General features: G+C 41.9%; 1 long non-coding RNA gene across 2 annotated transcripts in view; it reads right to left on the minus strand.

The window, feature by feature from the left end:
- LOC138740339 (uncharacterized) overlaps positions 1-13,904 on the minus strand; it is a 31,351-nt gene extending 17,447 nt beyond the window's left edge. Inside the window, exons 1-3 of one of the 2 annotated variants that reach the window (XR_011342871.1) lie at positions 13,751-13,904; positions 12,964-13,077; positions 12,640-12,732 (exon numbers count right to left, since the gene is read on the minus strand). This is a non-coding gene — a long non-coding RNA (uncharacterized lncRNA). Of the gene's footprint in view, positions 1-12,057; positions 12,733-12,963; positions 13,078-13,750 lie in introns of those variants that run through there. The other variant, XR_011342859.1, reaches the window with a different exon arrangement.
- Between the last annotated feature and the right edge of the window lie 378 nt (positions 13,905-14,282).

Consider the following 14,282-nt stretch of genomic DNA (forward strand, 5'->3'; position numbering starts at 1 on the left):
CTCCTTGAGCAAAGATATATTGCTGACGTTTCAGGCCTGAGCCCTTCTTCAAGGAAAAAGTAGAATAAGACAGAAGCAGTATATATCAGAAAGTTTCAATTCAAACAATGGTGGATGAATCCAGACCAACAAAAGGTTTTGATTTGATATAATAAGGGGCTAGGTAAGAATTTATCATTTGTGTGAAAGTAGATGGAATGGAGAGGCAGAAATATGGAAAGGTGATGGGGAGACAGAGGTAGAAGTTTAATGAAAGGCAGGTTGGAGGGTGCCTAGTCAGATGATGAGGTGCTGTTCTTAGTATTGAAATGCTATTGCTATTGCAGTGGACAGACCTGAGGAGCTCAACAAAATGATCTCTCAGTCTGCATCCAGTCTCTCCAATGTAGAGGAGACCACAATGGGAGCACCGGATGAAGTAGATAACCCATGCAGATTCAGAAATGAAAAGTTGGATCACTTGGAAGGTCTGTTTGGGGCCCAGAATTATGGTGAGGGAGGAGATGCAGGTGCAAGTGGAGCATCTCCTGTGGTCACAAGGGTAGGTTCCAAGAGGATGATTGGTGGGGAGGGAGGAATGGACAAGGAAGTCACAGAGAGATTGGTCCCTGCAGAAGGAGGAGAAATGAATAGTATCTAGTGGTGGGATCACACAGTAAGTGGCAGAAATGTTGGAGGAGGATGTGTTAGACATGGAGGCTGGTTGGATGGTAGGTGTGGACAAGAGGAATCCTGTATTTGTTGTGCATGGAAGTGGAGGGGTTCAGGGCAGATGTGTGGATAATGGAGTATATGCAGGTGAGCATCAAGTTCATAGTGGCAGATGGAAAGGTATGTTGCTTGAAGAAGCAGGACATCTCTAATGATCTGGCATGAAAATTCTCATTTGAAAGACTACACAGAGTACACAACTACAAAAAGTCTACACAGGCAAGGACCCTCTACTCTTCCTCTGCTACATCAATGATTACTTTCGTGTTACCTCATGTTCTCTTGATGAGCTCATTGACTTTATCTACTTTGCTGCCAATTTCGACCTTGAGCTCAAATTCACGGTCCATCTCTAGCAACACTCTCACTTTCCTTGATCTCTTTGTCTCTATCTCTGGAAACAACTCTCAATAGCCACCTTTTATAAACCCACCAACTCTCCATAGTTACCTTGATGACACCTCTTCCCACCCTATCCCCTGCAAGGATTCCATTCCATTCTCTTAATTCCTCCATCTCCATTGCATCTGCATCCAGGATGAGGATTTCCAAACAGGTCATCGGAGATATCCTCCTTCTTCTACCAACATGGCTTTCCCTCTACTACTATCAACTCGGCACTCACCCACATATCCTCCATTACCTGCACATCTGCCCTGTCCCACAACCCCACGTACAACAAGGTCAGAAGTCCTCTTGTTGTTTCCTACTATATCACCAGCCTCTGCTTCCAACACATCCTCCTCCACCATTTCCATCACCTACTATGTGATCCCACCACTAGATGCATATTCCCCTCTCCTCTCCTCTCTGCTTTACATATGGGCCACTACCTCTGTGACTCCCTTGTCTACTCCTCTCTCCCCTTGGGACCTACCCCTGTGACCACAGATGGTACTCCATTTCCACCCACACCTCTTCCCTCACCACAATTCAGGGCATCAAACAGTCCTTCCTTGAGAATCAACATTTCACTTGTGAATTTGCATGGGTCATCTACTTCATCCAGTGCTCCCATTGTAGTCTCATCTATATCAGAGAGACTGGACACAGACTGAGAGATCGTTTTGATGAACACCTCAGCTCTGTCCACTACAATAGCATGGATCTCTCAGTGGACACCATTTTAATTGTCCATCACATTCCCTTGCTGATATGCCTGTCCATGATCTAATGCACTGCCAGACTGAGACCACCCATCTTCTGACTGGATACCCTCAAACCAGATGGCATTAATATTGACTTCTGGCTTTCATTCATCTTTCCCTATCTCTGTCTCTTCATTCCACCTCCTTTCGCACAAGCTTGTCCTAGCTTGTCCATGATTGTTATTGTTGGTGTGGGTTTGAATTCTGAGACTTTCTGATATATCCTGCTTCTGTTTGTTCTACTTTTCCTTGCAGAAGGGCTCAGGCCCAAAATGTCAGCAATTTATCTTTGTCTCGAGGAGACCAGCTGAGTTCCTCTAGCATTTTGGTATGTTTTTCACCCACTGTTCTGCCTTTGATCTCAACTAAATTAATGAAGATTCTGTCAGTTATGTCAATAGTACATGAACAGCATTGACCCAATTGCTGATGGTATAATTCTTCATTCTTTTTCTGCAATTCAAAGTCACACAAAGGCAACACATATGGCAGCAACTAAACACCAGGAAGCCTGCACTAAGTACAATGAGTGGAAAACCTCTTCAAAATATGGTCACCTAAATTGGAGAAACTGTCATTCAAAGTTCACCAGGAAGCAGCTACATGGCACCTTAATACCAAAATGCAAACAGTTGAACATAAGGGAAGGCTATTTAAATGTAATTACACTTTGTAGTTGAGTTTGAGGGCTCAGTTTTCATCTGCCTACTTTTATTGTGTGCATAGATTTCATTCTTCCAAACAAAGAGGGCAGTAATTGGATGGCAGCACATAATCCCAATGGAAATGCAACTACAGATAAAAAAAAGCTCATCAGTATGACTAATTAAAGCTGTCACAAAATGGAAAGGAAAAGGGAATCAGATGGTATAAAATGATACTCAGAAGACATTAAAATAACCTAAAGATTATTGAGCACATTCGGAATTAAGTTGGTGTTGAAAGTTGGGTGTGATTGAATTGTTTCCATTCTTGACAGTCTCTGAAGTAGTTTAGACAAAGCACACCAAAATGCTGAAGCAACTTAGCCAGTCTTTTTTTGCTCGATAGAAGTGAAAGATATATAGCTGAGTTCTTTTTTTAAGGAATAGACCAGAAGCAGGAAATCTCAGAAAGTCTCAGATTAAAACCTATTCCAACCTTTCAAAACATACTGGGGCTTGTAGGTTAATTGGATGTAAATGGGCAGCATGGACACATGGGCCAAAATGGCCTGTTACCATGCTGTATGTCTAAATTTAAATTTTAAATTCCAACAATGCTGGGTGCGGGAGGAATCCGGACCAACAAAAGGTGTTAATTGGATATAATAACAGATGAGGTAGGAATTTATCATATTTGTGTGAAAGGAGATGGAATGGAAAGACAGATAGTGAAAGGCGATGTGAGAAGGGGGCTTAATAAAAGCTAGATAAACTAATGCTAATGCCATCCAGTTGGAGGGTGCCCAGTCACAAGATGAGGTGTTGTTCCTCTAGTTTGCAGGTGGTCTCAGTCTGGCAATGCATGAGACCATGGAAAAGAATGTCAGCAAGGGAATGGGATGGAGAATTGAAATGGGTGTCCACTGGTAGATCCACACTATTGTGGCGAACAGACCCAAGGTGCTCAACAAAGCGATATCCCAGTCTGTATCTAGTCACTCCAATGTTGAGGAGAACACAACAGGAGTATTGGATGCAGTAGATGACCCATGCAGATTAACAAGGGAAATGTAGCTTCACTGGAAGGACTGTTTGGGGTCCCACATGATAGTAAGTGAGGAAGTGTGGGAGTAAGTGCAGCATCTCCTGCAGTCACAAAGTTAGGTCCTGAGGGAACGATTGGTGGGGAGGGAGGACTGAACAAGAATGTCACTAAGGGAGTGATCCTTGAGGAAGGTGGAGAGGGGAGGAGAGAGGAATACGTGTCTAGTGAAGAGATCTTGTAGTACGTGGCAGAAATGGAAGAGGATGTGTTGGATGTGGAGGCTGGTGAAGTGGTAGCTAGAACAGCAGGAGTCATGTCCTTGTTGCACATAGTGGCGGAGAGGGCCAGGGCAGATCTGCGGATAATGGAAGATATGCAGGTGAGTGCCAAGTTGATTGCGGTTGAGGGAAACGCATGTTGTTTGAAGAAGGAGGACATCTCTGATGATCTAGTACGGAAGTCCACATCCTAGGTACAGGTATGATGGAGATGCAGGAATTGAGAGAATGAAATTGAATCCTTACAGGGGATAGAGTGGGAAGGGGTGTAGTCGAGGTAGCTGTGGGAGTTGGATGGTTTATTGAAGATGCCTGTCAAGAGTTTTTGTCCCGAAATGAAGACAGAGAAATTGAGGAAAGGGAGAGTGTTGTTAGAGATGAACCAAGCAAATTTGAATTCAGGGTGGAAATTGGGAGCAAAGTGGATGAAATCAATGAGCTTGTCATGGTCACATGAGGCAACATCAAATTAGTCATTGATTTAGCAGAGGAAAAGTTGAGGGGCCTTGCCTGTGTAGGCTTGTAGTGTCGATTGTTCCATATAGCCAACAAAAAGGCAGGCATAGCTGGGGCCCATGTGGGTATCCATGGCTACCCCTTTAACCTTGAGGAAGTGGGGTAAGTCAAAGGAGAATCTTTTGAGGATGACAGGTTCTGCCAGCCAGAGGAGGTTGGTGATGAGAGGGACAGGTTGGTTTTATTATCCAGAGAGAAACAAAGGGCTTTGAGGCCTTCAGTATGGGGGATGGTGGTGCATAGTGATTGGATATCCATGGTAAACACTTACATCTGGCAGTATGGTATCCATTGTTTCACTCTGAAGTAGTTTAGATTAAGGCTACCTCATAATCTCACAAATAGCAAAAATGTATTATGTTGGTTGAATATCATAACATCACATCTCTCCTTGCAGATGAGTGATTGTCTTTTATGTGAAATAAATCAAAATGTACTCTCCAGATTCCTAGTGCCAATCGCGTGTGATAAGAAGTATATATTATGCATAGATTGTCAACACAAAGGGTCACCTTATGACACCTTGTTATTTAAAGTCAATGAGAGAAGAGCCACTTGATGGTAGGATTTTGTTTTTTGACAGAAAAGATGTGTTCTCTCTGTCTGCTGTGACTAATCATGCTTACACCTGATTTCTCTTTGGGAAAATGAAGTCATCAATCATTGTTCCAAATTGCTAACAAATAAGAATCCAACCCCACCTATCCTTGGCCCAAGAGTTATGATATAGCAGGCTTTTTTTAGAACAGTTTAGTTCAAATTCACCAGCAATATGAATGATCTGGAATTGATATAACTATTGTTATATTGCAATCCTCAATGTCCCTGAGGTTGTTAAAAAGTCAGTAGAACACAGTAAAACAATGTTTAGGGTATAAAAGCTCTCCATGTGCTTTTGGTTGAACACATGTAATGAAATGGGAATAGCTTGTTCAGCATGGACATATTGGGTTGAACGGCCTATTTCAAATGCAATAGAACTCAATAACTTGAATGAGCATCTATACAAAATGTTCACAAGGGGAATATTTACTAGATAACAGAAATGTCCCTATATTTTTCTGATTATCTTGCCTTTTTCCCCACAACTAGGTTTTACATAATGCCTTTTCTCCTTCTTAAATTGATTTTTTTTTCTGTATTTCCTGATGCTATGAACCACACATGTCAAACTCTGGCCCGCAGGCCAAATTTGGCCCGCGATATAATTATATTTGGCCCGCAAGATCATATTTAATATATATTAGAGTTGGCCCGCTGGCCGCCGCGCCAGTATAGCGCATGCACACTGAAGGTGAAAATGAAGATGCCGGAGGTGGGGAGGGATCTCAGAGTCCCGAATCCTGGGGATCGGAGCGCCGCACTCAGCCCGTCCGGCACACAGACGCGGCTGGAGTTGGGGACCATCCTCATTGGGTCTCCGCTTCAGCGGCGACGCCGGACCGAACGACTCGTTGGCGATGCCTTCCCCCTCGCTCCGTGTGTGGCGGACCCTGCCTCCCGCTCCTTTTGTTGGAGACGTGCCCGGCGCCGTGAGATCGCAGTTTAATCCCTCTCCAACCATGGGAGGGGGGTGGGAGCAACACGCTCTTCTCAGCCAATTCCTCCACCGCCCCGGATGCCGGCGTTTCAACAGGGGGGTTCGGGTGCCTTCGTCAGGCGACCGACCTGTTGGTCCAAGACAAGGGGAGAACGTACAAACTCCACACAGACAGCACCTGAACTCGGGTGAACGTGGAGCTGCGATCCCACATTCCACATCAGGACTGTGTGTAAGATTGGGAGCAGTGAGACGGAAGCTTATTTTGTTCCTGTGATTTAAGCCTTTCTTGGGGTGGTGGGGGGTCCTTCTCTGACCACTTGCCTAACAATTAACCTAATCAGATGTGGAGTTACCACAAACCAACAGTTCTCAACCTTTTTCTTTCCACTCGCGTCCCTGTGCCATTGGTGCTCTGTGATTAGTAAGGGATTGCTTAAGGAGGTCTGTGGGTGGAAAGAAAAAGTTTGAAGACCACTGCTTTAATCATCCCTCATTGACTCGTCATGTGCACAGTTTCAGACGCTAAAGGAAATGGGCCAATGACAATGAAAAAGTTTATCCAAAACTATTATTAAACATTTATTTTAATAAGAAAAAGTTTAACATTACATATGTTGAAAGAAGAGAAAACATGCAGAAGTTGCTGAAAATTTTCAATAAATATTTAGTTCGGCCCTCGACTTAGTCCAAGTTTTTAATTTTGGCCCTCCGTGAATTTGAGTTTGACACCCCTGCTATAAACGGTGGTCAGTTACTCATTTATCAGGTTCCTCAGAGCAATCCAATCAATCTTTTCCCCACTTACCTCTGAAGGAGATACAGAATCTCAAGACAGAACAAATGATGTAAAGCAGAGCAAGATGTGGCGTCTGTGGTAAACCACTGTATGTTGTTATCTGTTTGGTATACCCATTGGCCAATGGTGCTTGTGGCTCTTCCCACAGGCTCCAGAATGTTCTACAGCCTCTGCCCGGTGAAGAACAGTCAAGCAGTATGGATGTACTTGTGTTATAAAGCTAATAAAAACTTATCTGTTCGTTCATCTTCAGTCTTTTGGTGTTATTGATGGTGCATCAATTTTATTAGCTTTAGTTTTATAATGGAGCAGATCCTGAAGCCAGAAAAGCTGGAAATTGACCCTCAATTCCCTAAGGCCTCTATCAATTTGAAAATCTGGCTACACTGTTTCACAGTATCTTCAGCCATCATGCAATCAGAGACCATCAAATTACAGGTTGATGACCCAGGGCCAGTTCTACTCCTGAAACATGAGAGGAGCCATAAGTCTGACCCTCTAGTCAAAAGGCTCCACCTCATTCATGCCAACCCCTAATACATCTACATGGCATACCCTGATGGGCATGAGGACACTGTCTCCATTAGGGATTTGGCACCCTCAGGGGCCCTGAGGCTCCACACCCCCCTCACACCTAGCCACCCACATAGCACATTACCTTACCCCTAACACAGAGCAGGCCCACCAGACTTGTTACCACACACCCACCAGCCCAACGCCAACAATTGCACACAGGCACCCTAGACTGCCTAGTTCCCTGCCACTGCAATGCAATCGCAGCCCAAATTACAACAGTCACAGCAACAAAAAAAAATCCACTGATAGATTTAATTTGTAGCTGTATCATTACCACTTCACTCTGCTGGACTAAAAAAAAATACAAGTGGTGAATGTGGTAAACCACAGAATGTATATCTGTTTGGGCTCACCCATTGGCCGACTGTGCCTGTGGCTCCTCGCACAGACTCCAGAATGTTCCACAGCCCCTGCCCAGTGCAGAACACTCAAGCAGCATGGATATGCTTTTGTTCTAAAGCTAATAAAAGTCTTTTAGTTCATTCAACTTCAGTCTTTGGTGTTATTGTTGGTGCATCAGGGTCCTTCTTTTTTGGCTTGGCTTCACGGATGAAGATTTATGGAGGGGGTAAAAGTCCACGTCAGCTGCAGGCTCGTTTGTGGCTGACAAGTCCGATGCGGGACTGGTAGACATGGTTGCAGCGGCTGCAGGGGAAAATTGGTTGGTTGGGTTTGGGTGTTGGGTTTTTCCTCCTTTGCCTTTTGTCAGTGAGGTCGTCCTTAGCATCAGGGTCCTTAGCTAATGAGAAAAGCCTCCCTTTCAGTCTGAACTAACTAATCAAGACCCACATTGGCTGTTTGCTGCATCTTGCACCTGGCTTTGAAGCTGTCCTTGTTCTTTATTGGCTAGCTTGCGGGGGGCTTGTCTGGACACCTGATCATTATAATAATTAGGTGTCCAATGGCCTCTGGTGAGTCACCAGAGGAGACAGGCTTTATGCAAAACACATGTATGCGTGAGGCCAAGATTCCTCCCGATAACTTCATAAAGTGCCCAGAATGGTAAAGACTAAAGGTAAGATTTACTCCCATCAAAAAAAATATGGAAATAAAAGGATATTTTAAAAGCTAGAATCCTATCTGCTATACAACTTGAATTTTGTCATATTGCAATGTACAAAACTGAAATGCAAATTCAACTGCGGATCATAAAGTCAACCAGGTGTTTTAATTTTGTGCAGTTTATTGAAGAGATGTTAAACCTCGTCCCCTTTTGCTATTTTGTGATTAAAAGATCCCAGGACTCTATTTTCAGATTTCAGATTTATTGTCTGTGTACATACATGATATCACATACAAACCTGAGATTCCTTTCTCTTGCAGGTAAGGCAGAATTACTATTTATTACTTGTGCAAAAAAAAACTGTACACAACATACCCATGTAAACCAATAAAGAAATGTAAACAACTGACTGTTCAATACAGAGAGAAAAAAAAAACAATAAAATGCAAAAATAAGTCCTTAAATGAGTCCCTGATTGAGTTTGTTCTTGAGGAGTCCGATGCTAGCACCTATACTTTTTTCCTAATAGGTAGCAATGAGAACAGAGCGTGTGCTGGGTGATGTGGATCCTTGATAATTGCTGCTGCTCTCCCACAGCAGCGCTCTCTGCAAATTTTCTCGATAGTGGGGAGGGTTTCTCATGTGATGTTGTGCACTGTGTTCCCTACCTTTTGCAGTGCTTTCCACTCAGGGGTATTGGTGTCCCCTTACCAGACCATGATACAGCCGGTCAGCACATTTTTCACTAGAAATTTGCCAGGGTTTCTGATATCATTACCAAACTTCTGCAAGCTTCTGTTGAAGAGAGCAGAGTTTCCTCCAACATCTTGGCCAGAAATGGTTGTCATGTAGCATTCATTGCTCAGATGTTGCCACATTGCAGCTTATGGGAGCTGGAATGTGTGAAATTGACAAACTATCATATGGCAAGGAGTGTGTCAGCCACTGGCCAATGGGTGCTCTGTTTTTCAGTGGGATACATGGGAATGCACAAGGCCTCCTGCCAGTTAGCCTTACATGTGGAAAGGCCATTTCATTCTGTTCTTCAACAGTGCTTGGTGGAAATTAAAATGTTGGTCTAGAAAATTGAGAATAGAAGGGATAGAGACAGGGGATTTGGTTCCAGCTGATTATTTAGTCAAATGGTCAGAGTAATTGTTGACTGCTCTGGGATTGCTGTGGATAGGGAGAGGTGAGCTCATAGAATGCTGAAGGGGTAGGGAGTGATGGGTGGGTGGGGGGTGGGAAGAAGGGTTGCTGGTCAAGGATACCAACTAGTCATCATGAATATGATGTTTGCAGATACTGTGACTGTAGTGCAATACACAAAAGTGCTGGAGAAATCAGCAGGTCATAGAGCATCCATAGGAAGCAAATGATTATAACCAATGTTTCGGCCCAAGCCCTTTGTCAAGGATTAAGTAAAAAGCAATCAAAAGGTGGGGAGAGGAGAGGATAGAAAGATTAAAAAAAGGCAGGGGAAAGTGCACAGGGTTTAGCTCTCTGAAGCCCCTTTCATATTTGCCAGTGATCCCAGGAATCGAACGCAAATCGACCTTTAAAGTTGCAAGTGTGAAAGCAAAATCTTCTCAACGCCAGCATCAGATAATGTCATCTAATATCGGGGATTACTGGCCTCGACCCGTAGTACAATCCCTGGTATCTGCAGACATTGGTGTTGAGATCAGGCAAGTGTGATACCGGCAATTGCATTGCAGGCACTTCCTATTAAAGGTAGAACAGACCAAATGCTGGGGATAAAGTCTTGCAAATGTGAAAGCATTCAGTGTCCCAGTTAGAAGTGGTCTAGTGTGAAAGACCAAACCCCCATTCCTATCCCAAGACACTGAGTGGCCAATTTACTGGGATACAAGTGTGAAAGGGGTTTTTGTTTCCTCTGAATGGACAGAGGGAAAAAAAAACTGGAGAGGTGATACAAAGGGAGTGATTGGTGTTAATTATCCGAAACCTTTAATTGTCTTACAGAGAGACAATCAAATCCAAAGCTCTCATTTTTTTAAAACTCCAAACCATTTTTTCACTGGGAGTTTTCATTGGAAATAGCTTTCACCAATGATAGAGAAGATACATTTCTCATGAATATTAATATGCTTCACACAATATAAATCCATGTTAAAAGCCTAGCTAATAGGAAATGTCTGCATTCAGCGTGTAAAAAAAAAAAGTTATTTCCCCTATTCCAGCTTCTGAAGGATGTTGTCCATTTGTTAATGGAATACAAACCAAAGTATTGTAAAATTTCCAGCTTCGGTGGATTAACACTCAAAGTAGTAACTGAAGCTAGAGATAGGACAAAATTGTGAATGAACGCTATGAAAGGTATAAAACAGACCCTCGCATTTGAAGAAACAACAACAGCAGTAAAAAATCCCAGCAGCTCAGTGTACAGATGCACCCTGAATTTGGGCTTTGTTACACAACACAAACAGAGCTTCACAGTTCATTTTATTCAGGCTGGTACATGAACTGGATTAGCGTCAATGCTGACACCACAAATGAAATGTTCTATTCTAAGCCCACACAGGAAATGAATTTTGACGAACATTAAAGAAAGCAATTATTTGTCTGAAAGCTGTCAATTCAGTTGCATTAATACCATTGTTATAGATTGTTTGCTTGAGACTGATTCTCTTTCCTGAATCTTCCCTATCTAAATCTTTTTTGTGTCACAGGCTAGTGGTATTAAAAGTGATATTAGATTCCAGATTATGAAATAGACCGATGATCCATTAATTCTTTGAAGATTGAGTACTTTTAGAGGGAATGCCTTCCAGTTGGTTCTCAGCAGCAGACTTGATCCGTCAGTCTAAGGAATGCACATCACTTTTATACATGTGATCAGTCCAACAGTACTTGGATATCCCAGAGCCTCCTTATTGCAGCATAACCTTGAATAAAATAGTCAGAGATTCATGACCATCTGCCACTTTTCTGCCCAACTCTGGGTGTGCCCTTTTGTAACCTATGACAACCTTCAAAACTAACCACAACTCCTCCAACCTTCATATAATTGGGAAACTTACTGTCTCTCCTTCTGCTTCTTCATTTAGGTGATTTATAATATCACAAAAAGCAAGGGTCCTAGAACATATCCCTGCAGGATTTCACTAGTCACTGACCTCCAGGCAGAAAACATACAATCCGCTACTACTCTCTGCTTTCTACATGCAAGCCAATTCTGAATCCATAGAGCCAAGGTTCCATGGATCCCACGCCTCATGACTCCCTGAATGTCTTTTTTGGGAGATCTTGTTAAATGCCTTACTAAAATCCTTAAACACCACAATGACAAATGACAGATATTGTGCAAAGTGCACATTGTAACAGTGGAATTCAAAGGGGAGGAGGTGAGGAAGGCCATTATAATGGAGGAGATAAGATGGCTATGTAACCATATCACAAGATCAAATATGACTCCAATATTGCCCAGTTTGGTTACAGGAACTGCCAAGATATAGGATGGAGTTATGGAGTCATAGCGTCATACCCACAGAAACATTGAGACCATACCAATGATCAAGCACTCATTTATCCCCATCTCTTTATTCTACTCATGTTGCCATCAGTTCTGCATAGATTCTATAACTCATCAATACATTACAGATGATTGAAGCAACCAGTCCATTTTTAAAAATGTATTTGGGAGTTATGGATGGGGGAGATTTTTTAGCAGGGGCAGAAGGTAGCAAGTTCAGTCTTCCCTTTGTTTATTTGGAATAAATTCCTACTTAATCACAGCTGGATGTGAAACAATCTATAGGTCGAACAAGGGTCAAAATACTGGTTTCATCATTGTTCATTTGGAAGACTGAATGATGAGGATGGATGGACTATTCCAATCATGGTTGCCAGGCTATCATTAGTTACTTTATAGTTCTAGGTTTTGATCTGTGATTCAATTAAAAATCTTACTGGAGGAAGGGATGGACATGGTTATGGGAGATAACAGCATGTTCAACATTTTCCGTGGCAAAAGGGAGGTTGACAATGATGTATATAAATGGTAAATTCTCAGCAAGTCAGACTGCACCATAGAAAAAAGGAATAGAGGAGGGTTTTCTCTGATAGGATGAGGTCTGGATGGATTGAAAGTGAGCAAGAGAGGAAGAGAGATTTCAGATTTCTAGCATCTGTAGTTTTTTTAATGACTTTCATTTGCTGAACATGCAATTTTTAATTTGCAAGAAGGGATGTAAGGCTGCTCACCAAAAAAAATCCATATCAAACAACAATTTAGGGGCAATTCAGTGGATACAATACTTTAAAAATATTAACTTGCGATAACATGAAATACAGATTTTAAATTTGAAAATTTTTAATTGAAAGTTTTGGTGATCAACAGGATATTCTTCCCATACCCAGACCTCAATGGAGTGAGCCACAGTCCCAGATAATCCACACAGTATGATAAAAAATCATCTGTCAGCAGTCTTCCAAATATGTAAAAGCTTCTGCAGAAAACAAAGAGAAAAGGATTATTGGAGAACTTGACTCTCAAGCAATAATATTTTAAATCTATGTGGCTAATAAATATTGAATCCATTGAAAATGGTTATGAAATTTCAGTGACTTTTGCTTCAAAACCTGAAAGATTAGATTACATTTAGTTTTCTTCCTGGATGTATTAAGATGTCACATGAATCCGAATATGAACTATTTCATGTTGATAATATAAAACTTACTCATAAAACGTCAAAGCAAAGGAAAAGATTAAACTTTCAAAGGGAATCAGACTGACTAGTTGAAGATTCAAGCCTCTTCTTATGGTAATGGTTCAGGAGGTTTTAAAGGTTCTGCTGAAGAAAAATAACATTAAAACCAATTTCAATCTATTGCAAAGTCTGCTGCTTCTCTTATATTAATATTTGATCTATGTTATTGCTTCATAAACCACCTTAGCATTGAAATGAAATTAGTTTCACATTTAAAGCTAGAAATTGCAAATTTTCTGGAAAATATACAAGATGTTTGAAAAATCAACATAAAATTTCAACAGACCAAAATAAGAAAATTCATTGTTGATTGCTTTTGTTTCCCTCCTTCTTTCAGTTATCTAAGAATTATTGATTTGCATTATAAAAGGGAAAGCTTGCATTATTCCGTACAACACTAGATGTGTGTGAAAGTATTGATTGCTACTGTGGTTACATATGACACCCAAGTCTATTAATGCAGTAGAACTAAATGTACACAAGTGATTAGAACCAGCAACCAATAACTTACTCCTGTGAGTATGACTCCAGTGCTGGGGCTGCTATTAGATTTATTGGTCTGTTAAGAACTCTTGCAGCTTCAATAAAGCAACCCTTCTTTATGAATTAGATCAGAAAATATAAACAGAAGTTGACCGTTCAGTTCCTCAAACCTGCCCTGCCATTCAATATGATCATGAATGATCTATCCCAGGTCTTATCTTCTATCCAGCTCCCCTCTGCCTTCAGTTCCTTGATCCCACAAAAAAAAAATCACCTTAAAATACCCTGATCTCCATTACCCTTTGGTTAGAGAATACTTGGTTTGCCATTGCTCTGCAAGAAGTTCCTATGCAACTCATTGTTGAGAAAATGATGAGACGTAGTCAAGTCAAAGTTCAGTAAAAGTCATTTTACTCAGTTACATGCAGCTTTTTAAAACCTCACACGTACGAAATGACATCATTGTATTGTGACATCATGATGTCACTTGGAACCTCCTGAGCCAGTATGATTAAGCCTCTGATAAGCAGATATGTGAACCCCCCCCCCCCCCACCCTCCACTCCCAGAATCAGCGATAGGAGGCTAAACCTCTGGTGCCATTACTGTCCACTGCTCTTGGGGGGTCGTCTGCACCTTTGGATCGGGGGTCGTGGCAAGGGCAAGGTCAAGATGAGTGGGATTGGGGGGCGTGGCCAGATGGCGTAAGGATCAGACGTGCCTTCCAGTCCTCTCCTGACTCTATCTTATTGTTTTGTCTAGAAATGCCCGTTAAAATTCTTTAAAAGTTTAGATAATTTCAGTGCT

This window comes from Narcine bancroftii, chromosome 1, assembly GCF_036971445.1.
Source record: "Narcine bancroftii isolate sNarBan1 chromosome 1, sNarBan1.hap1, whole genome shotgun sequence".
Classification (NCBI taxonomy): domain Eukaryota; kingdom Metazoa; phylum Chordata; class Chondrichthyes; order Torpediniformes; family Narcinidae; genus Narcine; species Narcine bancroftii.